The sequence below is a fragment of the Prionailurus viverrinus genome, chromosome B4, assembly GCF_022837055.1.
Source record: "Prionailurus viverrinus isolate Anna chromosome B4, UM_Priviv_1.0, whole genome shotgun sequence".
In the NCBI taxonomy this organism is placed as follows: Eukaryota; Metazoa; Chordata; class Mammalia; order Carnivora; family Felidae; genus Prionailurus; species Prionailurus viverrinus.
This window is the reverse complement of record NC_062567.1, coordinates 110,132,531-110,150,231: the sequence shown is the minus strand read 5'-3', so window position 1 is coordinate 110,150,231 and position 17,701 is coordinate 110,132,531. Positions and strand designations below refer to the sequence as shown.

At 40.3% G+C, this 17,701-nt stretch overlaps 1 long non-coding RNA gene across 1 annotated transcript in view; it reads left to right on the top strand.

Annotated features, from left to right (window-relative positions):
- LOC125170383 (uncharacterized) overlaps window positions 1–17,701 on the top strand; it is a 39,857-nt gene that overhangs the window by 9,467 nt on the left and 12,689 nt on the right. The window contains exon 2 of the long non-coding RNA XR_007154007.1: window positions 1,448–1,616. This is a non-coding gene — a long non-coding RNA (uncharacterized LOC125170383). The remainder of the gene's footprint in view (window positions 1–1,447; window positions 1,617–17,701) is intronic.

The window sequence follows — 17,701 nt, the reverse complement described above, 5'->3', positions numbered from 1 at the left end:
TGCAGATGTTGCTTTGACTCATAATTTCCTCTAGGTGGCGATATTTTCAAAGAAGCCACGCCAGCACACCCACCTAATTAGAGAATTGAGCTTTATCAGCACCCAGTATTTACACCTTACTCTAGCTACTATTTTAATCTCCACAAGACGAAAAAAATACGATTTGGGACACCATAAGATTTTAATTTCTGTCTCCAAAATCTAACAAATTGAAGAGATGGGTATTATCCACTTTAAAATTCTGAATACATGTTTGAGAAAAGATGTTTCAAACACATTTGTCTGAATTAAGCTAAGATTTTGATTTGTTAAGAGGTGACGGAAACATGTTACTCAGATTTTAGTTTCTGGACTGTCTATAACCTCTTTTCTAAAACCCTGACATTATTATTTAATGTGATGCTTCATTGATCTCTTTAGATTGGTACTTGTTTTTTTCCACACTATCCACAATTGCTCTTTTGTGGGTATTCCATTGATGAATGAGGAAAAGTTGGTAAATAGTGCTAATCCCACTTCCATTTTAGATCCTTCTGTAATCTATCAAAAAGAGAATGAGACAGGGCGCCAGGGTGGCTCAGTTGGTTAAGCATCTGACTTCAGCTCTGGTCATGATCTCGTGGTTTGTGAGTTTTGAGTCCCGCTTTGGGCTCTGTGCTGACAGCTCAGAGCCTGGAGCCTGCTTCAGATTCTGTGTCTCCCTCTCTCTCTGCCCCTCCCCTGCTCACTCTCTGTCTCTCTGTCTGTCTCAAAACTAAGTTAACGTTAAAAATGTTTTAAATTAAAAAAGAGAGAGAGAGAGAGAGAGAGAGAGAGACAATAACACAGAAAGAGACTCCTTTAATGTAGATAAATGTATGAGGTGGAAAGTACTCTACAATTCAGAAAGACAGGACTTTTTCTTCCCTTTCCCACATTCTTTGTGTAATAGATGTCTTTCGGGACCTTCATCCAGCCACACTTGCCATTTGTATATATACATTTAGCTTTCTTCTGTTTTGGAACTTCACTTTTTGCTTCTGTTTGTGTTTAAAATTTTCAGAGGTCCACCCTAAGGCTTTAACCTTCCAGAGATGTGGGGCTCACAATGATGAAGCATGACTCCAGTGTCTCTTTCCTAAATGCTGTCACAGACTAATTTGTAGGATCCAGTAATCCTTAAAAAAAAAAAAAAGAATATAGAACTAAAGTACCAATTAATATTTATATAGCTATTTGCAAGGCATTTTCACATTTTTGATATACTTTGACACTTTTAACAAACCTGGGTCATCAGAAAGCAAAAGTGATCACCATCCCCAAAACCTCAAAGAGTTAAGGTCTTTCTTTGGGGTTAAAATTGGTCACTGAAAACCCAGGCCCCAAAGCCTTTTGTTTTGCCTTTGTAAGCCCCGTAAGCTTTGGCTATGTCCAGCTGTTTACAGTAAGACTCAAATTCTGTCCCTAGTGCCTTCCTTTGGCCTGGACCTGACCCCACACACCATGAGCACACTGCTGTGTTCAGCAAGAGGAGTTTCGATTTGAAGTGGTTTGTCTTGGAAGCTTCCGGGAGAGGATTTATTGAACCAACTTATGAGAACCTCCCAGCCTTCTGATTGGTGCCCTGAGCAATAAAGGTAAGCACTGGGGTTCAGGACACTCACACTAAAACTTCTGCCAGCATTCCATTTGGATCCTTGACAAGGTAAGCTCCATCTCTCTCACAATCTTCTCCTTGGCCACTGCCCAAAAGGCAAAGCCCATCATCCCCTGCGGTTTGTTTATCTATCTGCCCTCACCTAGAGTTCCACTGATGTCCCCTCTCTCTAGTCCTGCCCTCCTTTGCCCTCCTTCTGTGATCTTCCTCTGCTACCTCTGGAAACCTCAAGTCAGGGCCAGTTACAGAAATTGTAGGGCTCAAGTGCAAAATGTGAACGTAAGGCCCCTTGCATGAAAAAGCAGGGGAAGAAGCTCTTTCCTTTCTTCTGTGCTCTCTTTCTGAACCAGTCACAGTGGTTTTTAAAAAATCATTCCTTAACGTTTATTTACTAATTTTCAAAAAAGAGAGAGAGCACAAGCAGGAGGGCAGACAAAGAGGGAGACAGAGAATCCCAAGCAGGCTCCACGCTGTCAGCACAGAGCCCGACGTGGGGCTCAAACTCACAAACCGTGAGATCATGACCTGAGCCGAAATCAAGAGCTGGATGCTTCACTGTCTGAGCCACCCAGGTACCCTAAAAAGATACTTAAGTGTCATGTTCCCTTGGGTGAGGTACAAGTATAGAACCTCATGGGAGCCCAGACCCTGCGGTAGCACTTCCGGTGTGGGGCTTGCATTCCTCACCCCCTATTCATCCCCAAGTCCATACATAGGCCCTCAGTGGGGGCAGCAACAGTCACTGATCGGTAGGGGTAGTGGGGTGCGGGAAGCAGGTGGCTGAGGCCTTGTCCAGGGAGGCAGGGAGGCAGGACAATAGGTGAGCCGAGGTTCTAAGCTCTCACACATTCTCCACCGTCCCATCAGATTTCATTTACAAAACAAATTGAAAGGTAAGATTATAAGAATTTGAAGGCAATGTCCACAGAGTGTTAGAGAGCAAGGCCCCGTTTGAGGGCATTAGGAGCACACTCTGGAAGCTCACCTGCCCCATGAGGGGAGGCCTTCCCAGCATCTCAGTCTTTTCTCACATGGAACCTTCTGTCTTAAATCCGGTGCTCCTCCAAGGGACGCGGCTTCCCTTGAAGCTGTCTGAACATACACTGCTTATTCTCTCAAGTTCATGAAGACCAGTGTGAGGGTGGGAGGCATAACTCCTGCTCTGCAATGCTGCCCGCTTGTAAACCATGACTCTCAGCCTAATGTGAGTAAGCACCACAGCAAGCGCATGACCAAGGCCCTTCCACACCTTTCCTTTTCATCGATCAGGCACCCATACACTCTCCAACTTGCAGGGATCATTGTATCGTCTCCAGAGCCCAGTCTTCCTCATCACCCCAAACCTTGCCAAACCCCCTATCTCTGCTGGAAACCCATGCCATAATAGCTATTTCACAGCCCCCTGGCCTCCACCCCACTTGTCTTCGTGTCTGCCATGTCACTTAATTTTGTTGTCATATCTCAGTCTTGCCATAATCAGGGGCCACAAGACCAGTAAAATCTTAAATGTTCCTTTTCTATGGCAACTCTCTTCTCTTATTTTGTTCTCTAGCCCTGAAGAGCTGCTCTTCAAGAGAAGCACAACTTTTTAGGGACGAGCAAGGGAATGGCTTCTTGCGATGGAGTAGAGAGCAGGTTTTGATTTGGGCTGCAGGGTTTTAAATTGTCCCATATCAAATTGTCTCGTGTCTCATGTTTTAGTACTTCTGTAGTTGATGTCTTGTGCTTTTGATAGTGTTATCACATTTCCAACTGTTTTATACATACACACGCAGACACACACACACACAATTTCCATTCTAGAAACTGGAGGAAAGAAAACACACTTTCTTCTCCACACTCCATCCTGCCAGCTCTCTCCATGGAGGCCCACTACACATTTTTCTTAGATTTCACTGAGACTCTCAGACCCACCAACACTCATTTTTCTTTCACTCTGCCAAATCCTTCCTGGCTTCATTTTAATTAGTAATATGTCTAAATTTCACCATCTATCACTTGACCTGCTTTCTTGAAAATATCCTCAAATCCTTTGTTGTTGTTGTTGTTGTTGTTGTTGTTTTTGGTTGCATCAGCCCAGAAAACCAGGAACTCAGGGTCACTAACAATGATTAAAAATAGTACTAAACATTCCATGCTTCATATGTCTCACCTTGGTTTTATCTAATTTACTCTTCGCAGTGATCTTATGAGGTGGCTATAATTATCCTCAATTTACAGAGAAGGAAACTGAGGACTGGCAAGACTCAGGTGACCTGTTCACGTTATTTCTGAAGTTAGAATGTGTGCTTCCCAAACTTGAGTAAGTGAGAATATCATGCGGAGATCTTATGAAATATGGTTTCTGGGATATCCACCTTGGATATTCTGATTTGGGAGAGTTTGCAAGTGGTAAACGAATCTGCATGTTTGACAAGCCTCCCAGGTGATTCTCTGACGCTCCGCTGAGGTTCCCATGATTGTCCTTTCGTTAGGTTTTTATTTGGATCTCCCCTGGAAGAGAAAAGACTATGTGGAGGAGGAAGGCAGCTTAGGAAGCCCTCGCTCTTCCTTTGGATCATCACAGTCCTATTATTATTGCCCTCCTGCAAGCGAAGTGAGATTAGAAAGATCTGTGTCCAAAACCAAATTGACTTTTAAACACAAATCATACAATGAGTAATAGACCAGCTTTGTCAATTATAGGAAAAATAGTCTTATTCAAGTTATTGACACAACTTGAAACCATAGCATTAATTGATAGCAAATCGAATGGTTTTTCTTTCTGTATGGATTCCTTTCTTTTTCTTTTGTTGTTTTTTTTTTGTTGTTGTTGTTGTTGTTGATTTTGACAATTGTGACTTTTAATAAAATTCTTCAATGGTATTCTATAAACTGTTACAATATTTCTACTTCTGACCATGAGAAAGTAAAACAGGCAGGGACATGTACTGGCTTCTTTGTATAATTATTCACCTAGAGATTATAAGATAGAGGAGTGACATTATAAATTTTGTTAAAATGAAACATTATAAAAACATCTTATCATTAAACACGTGATTTTTAAATATATCAATAGCAGAAACACCCAGCATGTTTGTTTAATAGCCTGTGATTTTTCTTTTTTTTCAATTTTTTCAATTTTTTCAGTTTTTATTTATCTTTCAGAGAGAGAGAGAGCGTGAGCAGGGGAGGGACAGAGAGAGAGAGAGGGAGACACAGAATCCAAAGCAGGCTCCAGGCTCTGAGCTGTCAGCACAGAGCCCGATGTGGGGCTCAAACTCACGAACTGTGAGATCATAATCTGAGTCGAAGTCAGACACCTAACTGACTGAGCCACCCAGGTGCCCCTTTCTTTTTTTTTTTCTTTCCTGTTTTTTTTTTAATGTTTATTCATTTTTGAGAGAGAAAAAGAGAGAGTAGGGAGGGACAGAGAGAGAGGGCGAGAGAGAATTCCAAGCAGGCTCCGCACTGTCAGTGCAGAGCCTGACCTGGCACTTAAACTCACGAACCCTGAGATAGTGACCTGAGCCGAAGTCAAGAGTCAGACGCTTCACCAACTGAGCCACCCAGGAGCCCCGATAACCTGTGATTTGTCTGACTTGCTAATAACCTATATGTTGTAAACCGTACTGCCTTTGAAAGTCTGGGACTCTACATGCATTGCAGGGTGTTTTACCTTTCCATAATTCCCTTACTTGCATGTTCACCTGATTTCACTGCATTCATAGTATTCAGTGTATCTGGAGAACTTCTGAAATGTTACATTCCATTTTTTTCCCTTATGTCAGTGGCTGCTTTATTAGATGGAGACAGCTGGGATAACATATGTTTCTTTAAAAGAAACCTTTAAAATTTAAAATTTGAAGAACACACTTTAAAAATCCACCAAAAAGTAGGGTGAATTTTGCCTCTTATGAGATTTATGAGATATTTTAAAGGATTTAAACATCAGCTTGTCAGAAGCCATACCCTACACTTGAAAGCACGTTGCAACAGGAATTGAATCCAGAGATCTTTTCATTAATTTTTGGTGCAGTTTCATATAAGTCATTTAAATCATTATATGTCTTTATTTACAAATCAAAGTTAATAAGGCTTGTCTGGGTACCTCAGCGTATATATTTCAAGACGAGATGAAGCAATGCAAGTAACAACCGATGGATGAAGAGTGGGAGACAAGGGCGGGGAAACACAGTATTTACCAGACATTCATTCTGTTTACTGGTCATCCATTTGGTGTTAGGCACCAGGCCAAGCACATCACATAGATTTTTCCATTTAATCTTAACAATCGCTTCCATAAAGTAGACCTATTATTCCACATATTAAGGGCAGGATAGTAAGGCTCTAAGAAATTAAGTAATTTGCTTAAGGCCAAAAAGTAAATTGCAGAGCCCTATTGGCAAATTCTTTTGACTCCACCTTTCACGCGTATCAAGAATCAGTCACTTCTCACCACCTCCACTGTTGCCACCCAGGCACAAGCTACCACCAAGGCTTGCCTAGGCCACTGCAATAGCTTAACTCCTATTCTATTTTTGCCTTTGTCGCCCGACAGTCTGTTCTTAACACATAAGAGGGAGCCATTTAAAATTCGTCAGATCATTCACACCTCTGTTCAGAAGCCTCAGATAACTTCCTAACTCATTCAGAACAAATGCCAAAGTCCTTAATAAGTCATAGACCCCTATGCATTATCTGGGGTCCTGCCTCCTGATATTTCTTTGGCTTTGACCTCTTAGGAGTCTGTGCTTTGCAGGCTCTAATCCAGCCACACTGGCCAGCTGTGTACATCCCCACGCGTTTCCCTCACCTTGCTCTTTCTCAAACACTACAGTCATGCTCCTTCTTGGGCCTTTTGCATGGGACTGTTCTCTCCAACAGAAATTCTGTGTCCCTAGCCATCTACTTGTGTCTCTTCCTCGTCTTGTTCAAATACTTGCTCCAACGTCACCTTCTTAACAAAGCTTTGTCTAAATTGCTTCATTCCCAAACTTGCTCTCTCCCTTGCTTTATTTTCTCCTTGCAACACATCACCATCTGCCACAGGGAAAAAGAATATATTATTTTGATGACATCTCCCATTTCTCCACTAATAGATAAACATCATGGAGGTAGGCACTCATGTGTTTTCACTGTTGTATCCTTTTGGGGAGTGTCCTGAGGTTGAGCTCCTTTCTTGTTTTGTTGCTGTTGTTGTTTTGTTCTGTTTGTTTGTTTAATGTTCATTTATTTTGAGAGAGAAAGACAGAGTGCAAGCAGGAAAGGGGGAGAGAGAGAGAGAGAGAGGGAGACACAGAATCCAAAGTAGGTTCCAGGCTCTGTCAGCACACAACCCGACAAGGGCTCAAACTCATGAGCCATGAGATCATGACCTGAGCCAAAGTCGGATGCTCAACTGACTGAGCCACGCAGGCGCCCCTGAGTTCCTTTCTTGTAATTGCTCTTGGATGAAGGAGATATGCCTCACCAAGATAAATGCCTTCCCTGGAGAAGCCCCCGCTAAGTGACCAGTGAATGAGGCAATGAAGAACCAGAACCCTTCCCACAATCTGCGACAACCATGAGGGGCCATCTAGCTCAAGAGCTCCCAGGAGACAGGCCGAGGCCCTTTGTGCAACCACGTGTTTACAATTCATCTTCTCCCTCTGCCCAGTTTTGCTTCTTTCACTTTTTTCTAATTGTTGTTCCTTAGAGTACAGCCCAATAAACCTCCTGCAAGCAAATTTCCATCTCAGATGTTCTTTCCTTGGGAACCCAATCTATGCCCACCACCAACAAAAATCATGTCAAACAGTAGGCGCTTCAACAAATATCATTTCAATAACTAGGTAAGTAAATCAATGAATGAATAAACTAGGATAATACAGGTTCAGAACCTGTATTCCAGAGTCAGAAAGATCCTGCATGTGAATCCCCACTCTACCTCTCAATTCCTGTGACTTAGAATTCCTCACTTAACAATTAATTTCCCTCATCCATGAAAGACATTATACTGGTATCTTTCTCAGAAACTTTTTGTTAAGATTAGATGAGAGAAAGCTTATAAGACTCCCATCCTAGTAAACGGAACATTTAAGTTCTTAATAGATGCTATAAAAATAATCATTACTCTTACTATTTCTTGAAGAAATGTGGCCAACTTCCTACATCAAGAGTTATTTCTTTCTGTCGCTCGATTCAAATCTATTACCAGGTGAGAATATGAAGAAGGAAATAAATGAAGACACTTACCTTCATCATCCCTGGGACAATATACATGAGAGTAAAGATGGGGAACACAAAAACAGTCATTATGGACACAGGTTAAATAGACTAAATAGAACTATAGTCACAGACTGCTTGATCAGAAAAATAGTGGAATATACCAGTAAGTATTATAATTCTGTTAGGACGGTACTGGACTTAAGTTAGGCTGTCATCTAAGTGATTCTAACAGTTACATGTGAAGGAATATTTCAAGATCTCTGGCTAAAGTTTATTCCAGTATTTAATCCCTCAGTGCCATCAGATTCTCCTTCAAATAACTTTTCATCTGTTTCTAAAATTTTAATCTATTGCATCCAGTTTTGGCTACTATATGAATACAGGACCACTGATCTCTGTCTTTTTTGAGCCTCAAATACAGTATTCTAATTAATCAATGAGTTATTTACTGAACCTTGTGCCAAATACTGGACTGGGCTTGAAGACAAGTTCTAATTCACGTTCCTCCTTGCTGTTCTCTGACCTCTTTGGAGGCCCAGAGTCCCTTTCATCTTTTATAATTGTCTCATTTTCATTTTTGTAGATTTTCTTTGAATGAGCTCCAATTTCTCTACAACTCTCATAAATACTTCAGGAAAGGCTTGATTATTGCCAAATATGGGAGAAAGATTACTACTCATGATAAGCTTGTCATACTCCTATTAATATACTCCAGCATAATGTTAGCTTTTAAAAAAATTGCTTTATGCTGCTGAATCATACGATTTGTGTTAAATGATGAGTTTTAAGCCATTTCCCCCTTGGTACTTGAGCACACAAAGTCTTTCTTAAATCAACTGAATTTGTTTTTTTGTTCCTCACTGTACTTTCATTTGAGCTTGGTAAATCCAATCCTACTTTTTCTTTTTAGTTGTTTTTTCTACACATTCAAGCTGAATTCTCTCTCTCTTTTTTTTCCAAATAATTGGCAATGCTTCCTATACTCTTCCTGGTTTAATTCAATTCAACACAATAGTTGGCACCTACTATGTGACAGGCATGTGCTAGATGGAATTTTGGGCACAGAATTATTAAACATGAGCTTTATTAAGAAGTTCTTAATATTTCAAGTGCCAAAATAGAGAAATGCGTGCAGAGGGAGGTCAGTAGGTGGCTCCCTGGTGGAGGTAATGCTAACTTGAACTGCAATGATTAAATAGGAATTAAATAATGAAGAAGACGGGAGCCCAGCATTCCAGGAAAGGGGTAGTTACTATACAATTACAAGTTTAGAGACTTAAGATAGTAAATGTATGGGGAGACTATAAACAGCTTCTCATCACTAGTATAGAATGCAAACTGAGGAATCGTAAGAAACTTTATAAACATCATTTCAACCTAAGGAACTAATAAAATATTATCTAATCTTTGGCTGGCCAGTGGTTAATCACCCTTAGTACCATTGATCCTCATTATTTGCAGAGTCCATGTTTGTGAATTTGCCTACATGCTAACATTTACCTGTGACCCCAAGACCAATATCCAGGTGCTTTTGTGGATATTCACAAGCTTGTGCAGAGTGGTGAAAAGTTAAGTCGACCAACCCGCACATTCCCAGCTGAGGTCCGACAAGCTGACTCCCCTACTTTCTTATTTCGGCTCTCCTACTCTAAGCAAGCATCCTTTCTGAGTTCTACTTAGTGCCATGTGCGTTTGTATTTTGTGCTTTGGTGATTTTGCTACTTAACATGGGCCCAAAGTGTAGTCTGCATAGTTCAGGAGCGCTGCAAAGTGCAAGAAGGGTGTGCTGTGATTTCTGGGGAAGATATGGATGTTAGCTAAGCTTCACAATTAACAAGGCTAAACTAATCGGAAGAGAACCCTGTCTCCACACAAAGTCACAGCCGTGCCCGAACTTCGACTTTTCCTCAGTATGGAGGGTAGCTTGGCATTTCGTGATTTCAGCGCATTGTCAGTACTGCCAACCCATGCTTACCTTTGAGCATCGCTGCCAGTGACGTCCTCGAGTGAAAAGTGTCGGCAGGGAATCTGTGCCAACCATGTACAGTTCCACCAAAGTGGGCGTGAATTGCCTTTGTAGATCTTCAGTGAGTCTTTATTGATGGTGACTATAATGGCGGTGACGATGATGACGAAAATGGGCAAATGCTGCACATTCACCTAAAATGAAGCAGCTGCACCCAGACTAGGAAAATACATGCTGTGAGGGCACGTTCAATACAACTAAGTCAATCTGATGCTTAGCAAACTGCTTCTTCACGCACGGCTTTGTACTAGGATCGACCATGGGCAACACAGACTCTGTCCACAGGAAGTTTGCAATCTAGTGGATTTGTGAGGGTAAGACCGTTGTTTACAGTGATGTATATTAAGGAGACATAAAGAGAAGGGATTAAAGTGTTACGGAGTTTTAATGGTGATCAAAATCATACTTGGTAGTGGGGGAAATCTCTAAAAACGCTTACAAGGGAGATCATAAGGGAGATCATGTTTGAGCTAACCTTGGAAAGAACATGGTCAAAGCCAGGAAAACATGAGGCATTCAGAGGAGAAAGCATCCAGCTTGCTGGATGTGAAGGTAAGAAGCAAGAAATGTGACTAGAAAAGAAGGCTGCACTCAAATGCAATTGGAAGTGTTTGAGCAGAGGAAAAATAGCAGGAACGCTCCACCTTTGGAAGTTTCATCTTTTGAGAGAGGGCTGGAAGAGGCACGTGAACAGTTAAATCATTCTGGATGCAGATCCTGAGGGAGATTTTGAAGCCCAGGAACAGGTGGCTGCAGGAGTAGTGGAAAGGGGACAGACATGGCACATTTTGTTGCGCCTGCACACACAGGAAGCTAAGTCTTACAGAGCTGAGTTCTATGGGCGGAACGGGTTGATGGTCATAGGAAATTCAGGAGAAGCGCCTGACTAGATTCCATTTTATACAAGTTGAGTTTCAAAGTATCAACAGATACGTAAGTGAAAAGACACAAGTGGACACTTGGCAAATTGGGTATGGGTCATGAGAGAAATTGGAATAGGACTGGTTATTTGAAAGACATCTGCTTAAAAAACAGTCTTAAATCCTATAAAGTGAAAATCCTTTCACGAAAAAGTGAAAGCAATCAAAATATGCCCCACATGTAGAAATGTGTATATAAAAATATATAGCATACATACATGTGTTTAAACGTGTTGTCTCACTGAATTCTCAGTGTAATTTTGTGGGTCAGTTATAGACTGAAAAAAGCGTGGAAATTCTTTCATTTAGAAATCAGGAAGGAAAAACTACCCCCCCCCCCAATTAAGGAGAAACGGAAGAAAATGAGGGTGGAGGGTGGTGGAAAGAGCTCTTAAAATTCAAAGGCTCTTTCCTTGTTTTGCCTTAACCAGGTGCCTATTGTTTATTTCTTATGTAGCCTGCTAGACTAGGATTCTAACTGGTATTCCTGACTTTCTTTCAGTTCATCAATGCTCCATTCATCTGCTAGAGTGATCTTGAAAACGTTGCTATAATGTTTTGTTCCTCTGCTTAAATACCTACAGCGGTCCCCCCTTTCTTATCACAATGTCAAAGCCCCCTGAGTTCTCATTCCCAGCACCCTTGGCTCTGAGCTCACTCTGGGGCACTTGGCATTTATCAGACCCAGCAATGTAGGTTCAGATCTGTAAAACATTTCTGCTGTTGCTCGTTCCTGCCCACAAGCTTACCTCCTCCCAAATACTAGCAAAATCTTATTTAGCCTACAAGTTCCAGATCAAATGTAACGCCCTCAGATGCTTTTCTGATTTCCATATCCCAAGCAAATGTTCAGTCCTGTGTTGCCCAAGTAGCCAGCCCAGAATGATGTTGGATTAACAATTCTCGGTGCTCATGGGAATCTGACAGGATTGATTCCTTTGAAGGAATTGCATAAAACTAAGCAACAAAACATGGAATAAGTCTAGGTTTGTTTGCTCGCTTTTAAGTAAAATATTAGGACACGTGTAAATTTGAAGCCCTATCTATGTTAATATCAGAGTAAATTTAATTGAAAACTGCCTTGGGTGTATATGAAAGCTACCAAAGTGTAACCAGTGTTTTTTTTTGCATTCCGTACCACCTAGATTTGCTCAGACATGAAGTGTGTTACGAAGAATGGTGGCTTCAGCAAACATTTGCTACAGACAAGGGACTACTTTAATGTACGCCTATTGTGAAAAAGATTATAAAGGATGGTTCTTTCAAGCAGTCCTCTGTTATTGCATATACACAATCAGATTATAAACATTTTCTGTAAGGCCATGTTTGAAACAACTCTGTGGATGTGAAGTTATAAAATAACAACAGTGTTCAGTTTGATTTTTTTGGGACGTGACTCAATATGCAGTTTCAGAAACACAAACTGAACTTCTCATTATTACTCAGTGGGTGTGATCTTAAAGCCCGCCGTCTGCCTATCGGTTGAACTCTCTAAACCGATAAAAGGGTGCTGTATTACTGAAGACACAGCACAGGCAAGAAAAACTTTCAGAGCTTCAAGCCATGAAAATTACATTTCACTTCTGCCCTTTTAAAAATGTGTGTGCGATCCAGCCATAGACCGTCTCACAGCAGAGTCAACATGCCTTTCCAGGCTTTACTACCAAGCAAGGGTTTTATAATACAGGCAAATTATAATGCAGATATGTATTAAAACTGTTGAATGAGGACAATTTGTACCTTGTACTTTCCAAGAATTTTTCCAAGAGACTTTTGTTCTTTTTTGTTACAGATCTAGGCAAAATTAAATAAAAGTTGATAGCTTGAGGAAACAAACTTTACAAAAGGCAAGCTAATTAAAATATTGCTGAACACTGAAGAAATTTTGACAGATGTCTTATTTCGGCATTAATTCACAACTTCAGACCTTAACGAAAATTCTACTCCGTTTTTTGTTCTTGCCGATATCCAAACCCTCTCACCCTCTGCTTTGTGTAAAAGTGTTTCCAGGCAACCCCATCATAACTATTGCTTTTGTCTCATACCCTTTGTCCACCTCAATTCTTTTGTCATTTCTGTTACATAGATAGGCAACTCCAACTATACCTTTGCTACTTACGGAACCTATTTGGCATTGATTCATCCTATCTAATCCTATTCTCTTGCATTCATAATGGGTAAAAACATAAAAATACATAAATAAATCTCTCTTCCCCCAAAACTATTTTTGAGCCCCTTTCCTTTATCGCCTTTATCTGTCTTGCAGATAGATAAACACTCCAATTCTCCCCTGCCTTTATTTTTTCTCTAATGACAAACTAGAAGTTATGGCAGGGGTCAGCCTCCTCTGTACTTCATACTGCTACTTCTTTTTAAATTTTTTAACATTTATTTATTTTTGAGAGACAGAGACAGAGCATGAGAGGGGGTTGGGGGTTGGGTTAGAAGCAGAGAGAGAAGGTGACACAGAGGCTGAAGCAGGCTCCAGGTTCTGACCTGTCAGCACAAATCCTGATGTAGGGCTCGAACTCATGAACCGTGAGATCATGAACTGAGCCCAAGTCGGATGCTTAACCTATGGAGCCACCCAGGTGTCCCCATACTGCTACTTTTAAGGACATTTAACATATCATGTTAAACAGTATATATTTACCAGATCAAGTCCATCTCATTTTGGGGTATCAATCTTTTAGAATCACTCTTGCTGCTGTCTCCTCACATGTTTCTCCTTAAGCTTGTTCATTGCATCAATTTCACCTGCTGACGCACCTAGTTTCCTTAAGGCTACTTATTCTGCACAGAACTACTGTCTTGTGACTCATCATGCTGGAAGTAACCATTAGAAGGTGTCATATCTCCTCTGAGATCTCCAACCCAGCACCTTCCCTCTTCCACCATAGGTTACTTTCAGTTTAATACTCTTACTCAGCTGTTCTGCAACCTAATAAGCAATAATATAATTAAAGCATTTAGAATCTTAAAATAACAGAGGTTTCTATAGCAGTAACCTTTTTTCTCTCCTAAACTTTTGGCTCAATTACTTCAGTACTAGCACAATCAAAGCTCTCGTCTTCCTGAAACTTTTCAAGCCACTGATGTCAATTCCAAGTCAGAATTCCTTCCTAGCAACCACGGCCTAAGTTCCCCTAACAAGCCCACAGAGTAATCCTTAGGAAAGATACAGAACCACAGGGAATTGAACAATTAGAGTCTTGCTTTCCATTTTTAGCTGGCCTTCACCACTATCTGGTACTCTGATTATTCATGTATAATTAATTCCCCAGTGAATTTTCCATACTTCCTAGTCTAGGTCTGCTGAAGGGTAACTGGAAGTCCTCAATCTCATGGTTCCTTCAATCCGTATAGTTGGTATTTAGATTTATTTTATAGAGATGCATTTATCTGTCATAAGCAATCAACACTAAGACCTGAGATGCTAACACTGTAAGAAACTAAAAGGAGGCTCGGGCTGAAAACCAATCCACACCAGAAGATTCTAACATGTGTTACGGTGGGGCAAAAAAAAAAAAAAGTTATAACCTTGAGAACTTTCTAGTCCGAGAGAAAGAGAATGAAGTATTTTAGGTCATCGGTATGAGGAAGGAGGTTCAGGAGGGTAAAACAGATCCACCTTGAGGGACTTGGTGAGAATCCGGAAGTCATAGAAAAGAGATCTGAAATATAGTCTAGGGAATATGGGATAAGGACCAGAAAAATGAGGCTTCAGAACTCAGTTCCAAAGAAAGTCGATGCATTATCAGGCAGAGCCTGAGACACGGGGCTCAGAAGCAAGAATGATCTTGATGCCAAATAGTGCCTTCTGAGGTCAGGAGCCTAGAGCTAAACTATTCACAGGATGCAAGGGGTGAACTAGGTCCACAGTAAGAGTGGAAACGCTCCTGGGAGCGTTTAGGAATGGGAGCCAATAGGAATGATAATAAGGATGAAGCGGTGAAGACAATGGAGTGAAGGAGCATCTTAGCACAGATGCTTGTATCCCCTTTCCTTCATGTCTGTGCACCGACGCATATTTGTATCTGTTTAAAATTTTTCTTCAGATTCACAAGAGGAAATGCCTCTAAATAAAACTAACTGTTGCGTTTGTTTAATTGTTTTCTCAGACAAGACATTTTGCTTGCAGAGTCCGTGGAGGATTTCTTTAAATATTTTAATTTTCTCTGCTTTGAGAGCTGGGTCTTACACCCGCACGACTCGTTATGATTTCAGTTATCCACGCATGTGGTATTTTAAGGGCCATATTACGAAGGGGAAGACACCTGGAAACTTATTCTGATATCGTCATTTTACTGCCCGAGGATGGGAGATGGTCTCAATTTAGAGGCCTTCAGTTGCTCTTCCCCTGAGAATAGCTGTGGTTTCATTGAGTTCCTCCTTTTGTTTGACATTTAATACTTGATACTTTTCGCATGGATTAGAGTATCAAAACCACTCTGCAGAACTAGAGAGGCTCATTGGAAGGTAATTCATAGCAAAAAAAAAAGAATCAAAATTATAGGATGTCCCTGTGTCTCTAGTTACTGAGGCTGCAACAGCCAGTCAACTAATCTTTTATTTGCAAAACAATATTTTATTAATAAAAATAAAGGTAACTATTCCACCTGGATTGTAAACCACACCTTTCTACTCTCTTCTAGAACATTGTTCTTACAATGCTCTTTTTAACAGTTTCATATGGGTTCCCGACCTTCTGCCTTCAATTTCCTCTAGTCTCTGCCCTTCCAAAAAAATTAAAGTCATTTTTTTAACTTGACTGTACTTCCATTTTAACTCTCGCCTTCCTCTTTCTTAGCAACTTTTTTAAAAGTTTATTTATTTATTTTGAGAGATACAGAGACAACACCAGTGGGTGGGGCAGAGAGAGAGAGAGAGAAAGAGAGACAGTGAGAGAGAGAGAGAGAATCCCAAGCAAGTTCCATGCTCAGTGCAGAGCCTGATGCGGGGCTCAAAACCACGAACCATGAGATCATGACCTGAGCCAAATCCAAGCGTTGGGCATTTAATTGAGCTACCCAGCTGTCCCTTTTTCTGGCAGTTTTTAAGTCAAGTACCTGCCATTGTCAGACAATCTTGAAGAAATCATACTAAGTCATTTCAAACTCTATCATTAATCTAAAACAGGGTAATGAAATTTACATGTCTTCTTGTAATAAAGTTCTAAAATTCTAAAAGTATGTTTTTAAAGATTTGCAGGGGCACCTGGGTGGCTCAGTTGGTTAAGCATCCTACTCTTGATTTTGGCTCAGGTATTGATCTCACCGTTCATGAGTTCAAGCCCCGCATGGGGCTCTGCGCTGACAGTGGGAGCCTGCTTGGGATTCTCTCTCTCTCTCTTTCTCTGTCTCTGTCTGTTTCAAAATAAATAAATAAAATTAAAAAATAAAGATTTGGAATTCTAGAGAAGGTTAATAATGAAAACCTACATAAGAGTTAATTTGGTTAAACTCCTTATTTTATAAAGGAGAAATTAATTATTCTTTAGGATACAGTATGTGACTGAACAATATTTTTACTCATGATTTATATTTGCCCAATTGACAGCATCAATATGTAACACTTAAACTACTAAATAGGGATCAGTAGCTACTATTTTGAAGAAAATAAAGCACAACTCTATAAATGTATACAGAGTAATACCACTCTAACAATACTATATATTTTTTCAATGTATCTGGCATTTAATACACCCGGTAATTATTGCACAACATTTCAGATTGAGAAATGTGGGCATCTATTGTGTATGTCAATTATGATAGGAGCAGGTATAAGCTTTTTTGGCCTATTTACTCCTTTACTGGGTAGAATAGGGGACCAAGGAATGTCAAAAATATCCAACACGTATATAGTACTTGCTGTGTGTTCAGACAGTGTCCTGTTTTTTAAATATATATTCTATATGTATCAACTCATTCAGTCTTCACAACAACCCTAGGAGATACCTATTTTAGAGATGAATAACCTGAGGTTCAAAGAGGTCAAGTAACTTGCCCAAGGTATGTGGAAAATTTGGAATTCAAATACAGGCACTGTGGACCACGTTTTTATTCTAAGGGTGCTTTCTTCTGCTTCACATCAGGATCCTCTTTTCTGTCCATCTCTTAGCTTTGCTTGTCTCTTCTTTGCTTGATTAATGTGCTGTCTCTCCCACTTTGTAAAAATGGCCACCTGCAATATTGATGGAAAGATACAAATTTTCCCTTCCCTCCACATGAAAAGTCCAGGGGGGAAAGTAGTCAAGTTAACCTAATCTCTGCAGCCAAGAAAGTGCTGTGATTGGATAGATTTCAGTCATGTGACAAGCTTTTACCCAGCAGAGATCCATCCCATTAAAACCACTTCAAGATAGATATTAATTTTGCTAAATATAGCAATCTTTGAAGTAGATTCTAGGGTGGGCTAAATGAGAATTGAGAAGTATGAGACATGAACTTACCCCAATCCCTGTTTTGAATTTTGTTTTGTTTCGTTTGTTTCTGGCAAGTATAATTCAAACCCAAATTTTGAAAGTCAAAGAGAAACCCACCAGATTCCTTGTGTTCTCAGTTAACTCAGCTGACACAGTTCTTTCCATCTGGTCCCAGGAATTCTTGTGGTCCCATCTTTCATGATAATCTTGGTATGGTGCACATGCTACTAAATATATTGGTAGGAAGAGGGGAAGGAAAGAGTTTCAGTATACCTTATGAGTGCTTTTCACTTACCGAGGTTTTTTAGAATAAAAACCTGGTGAGAGCTGATTTTTTTTCTCCAATTCCCCTATACATCAGACTAATGCTTCCTTGAGTGGAAAATGATACAAACACAGGTTTTTTTTTTTTGTTTTTTTTTTTTGTTTTTTTTTTTGTTTTTTTTTTACCACAGAATGCTTGCGCTTTATACATTTTATGATCTATATACTATAAAGGTTACTGA